This window comes from Dasypus novemcinctus, chromosome 1 (genome assembly GCF_030445035.2).
Source record: "Dasypus novemcinctus isolate mDasNov1 chromosome 1, mDasNov1.1.hap2, whole genome shotgun sequence".
In the NCBI taxonomy this organism is placed as follows: domain Eukaryota; kingdom Metazoa; phylum Chordata; class Mammalia; order Cingulata; family Dasypodidae; genus Dasypus; species Dasypus novemcinctus.
The window spans coordinates 18,954,960-18,957,244 of record NC_080673.1 but is presented as its reverse complement, the minus strand read 5'-3'; the positions used below and the strand labels follow the sequence as shown (position 1 = coordinate 18,957,244).

General features: G+C 36.1%; 1 pseudogene; it reads left to right on the top strand.

The window, feature by feature from the left end:
- Window positions 1–1,838: 1,838 nt before the first annotated feature.
- Window positions 1,839–1,958, top strand: LOC111766613 (U2 spliceosomal RNA; annotated as a pseudogene).
- The last annotated feature ends 327 nt before the right edge of the window (window positions 1,959–2,285 follow it).

Below are 2,285 nucleotides of genomic sequence, written 5' to 3'. Positions count from 1 at the left end.
AATTGTACTCCTGAGCATTTATTTCAGAGAAATTAAAATATATATTCATGCAAAATCCTGTACAGGAATGTGCATAGCAGCTTTATTCATAATAGACAAATGCTGAAAGCAGCCCAGGTGGTTTTCAATAAGTGAATATTTAAAGAAACTGAGGGACATGAGTATCATGGGATGTTACTCAGTAATAAAAGGAAAGAACTTCTGATACACACAACAATGTGGATGAATTTCCAGTGAATTTCACTGAATGAAAAAAAAAAAAAAACAATTTCATTAGTTTCCATACTGACTATTCCATTTATAAAGCATTTTTGAAATGAAAAAATTTAATGAGTGGATGACAGGTTAGTGTTTTCCAGGGTTAGATATGTTGCGTTGGGGTAGTAGGAACAGGAGGTAGATAGGTATGGCCATCAGAGAGAAATACAAGGATTTCTTATGGTGCTGGAACTATTCAGTCTTGACTATGGTGGTGAATACAGGAATATCCGATGGTGATAAAATTGTATGGAACTTAGTACACACCCAAATAACACACATGCACATGAATACAAGTAAAATACAAGTGAAACTGGGGAAATTGCACAAGATTAGTGGTTTGTACCAATGTGATATCTTAATTGCCATATTTATATTTTTTCAAAATGTTACAACTGAGAGAAATTGATAAAAGGATACATGGGAATCTTTCCATGTTATTTCTTATAACTACTTAAGAATTTATAATTATCTCAATAAAATTTTCAATTAAAAGTAAAACAAGAGGGTTTGTGGATTATACTGGCCCTATATCGCCCCATATTTCCCAGTTCAGTTTATATTTGATGAAAAGTTAAAATAATAAATAATTCAAGATCAGTAATTAGATTAATTGCATCTACAAAGATTTCAACACAGTGATAGCAAAATTTTAGAAATAGAAATTGAAGGAATATTTTAAGGTAGTGAAATTAAAGGGACAATACCAATAGATTAAGGAAAGACTCAATTTCAGAAGAGAAAAACAAGTGAAGAAATAATGGACTGAAATTGACATTATGATCAAATATGACAAGGCAGAATCAGAAAATTAAAGCAAGGAAAAATCAAACTCTATACAGCCCATACATGAACTGAGTGCAATACTGTATTTTTCTTTATTCATTTTTTAAAAAAATATTACATTCAAAAAATACGAAGTCCCATTCAACCCCACCGCCCCCACTCCCCACTCCCCCCACAGCAACACTCTCTCCCATCATCATGACACATCCATTGCATTTGGTAAGTACATCTCTGGGCATCGCTGCACCTCATGGTCAATGGTCCACATCATAGCCCATACTCTCCCACGTTCCATCCAGTGGGCCCTGGGGGATCTACAATGTCCCGTAATTGTCCATGAAGCACCACCCAGGACAACTCCAAGTCCCGAAAATGCCTCCCCATCTCATCTCTTCCTCCCATTCCCCGCACCCAGCAGCCACCATGGCCACTTTTCCCACACCAATGCCACATTTTCTCTGTGGACATTGGTTTGGTTGTGTCCATTGCACTTCTATGTCAAGAGGGGGCTTAGATTCCACATGGATACTGGATGCAATCCTCCTGCTTTCAGTTGTAGGCACTCTAGGCTCCATGATGTGGTGGTTGACATTCTTCAACTCCATGTTAGCTGAGTGGGGTAAGTCCAATAAATCAGAGTGTAGGAGTTGAAGACTGTTGAGGTTCAGGGCGTGGCTATCATATTGTCAGTCCAGAGATTCAAATCCCCTAGATATATCTTCAACACCAGCACCAACTACAATTCCAGTAAAGTAGCATGAAAGTCTTGTGAAAAGAGATCCCATCTGAGTCCAGTTCCATCTTGGCCTTTTGGCTAAGATCAAGTGTAGTATCTGCTCTTATCAGTTTAATACTGTATTTTAAATGTAGGTTTATACACTACTTAGGTAGTTTCTTAAAAAGACGGATTCTTTTTGACAAGTACATACATGTTTCTTCCATTATCACAGAAAATAAATGATAACAATAGTAGGAATTAAGCAGTTTTTATCACTTTAGAAATTATTCAATCTGAAAATAAACTAATTATCAAAATATGAGGTCAACCATCATATGAGAGACACTTCTTAAGGATGTGTGAATGAGTTAAGTAATATTTGTCTTCTTAGGGGCAAATTATACTTAATGAAGGAGTAGGAAGAACATTATACAACTTCAAGAACATTATACAACTTCAGTGCTTCTCAAATTGTTTCACCGTTTTCATCATAGTAGTCTTAGTTGAAGAGGTGAGTGATTTC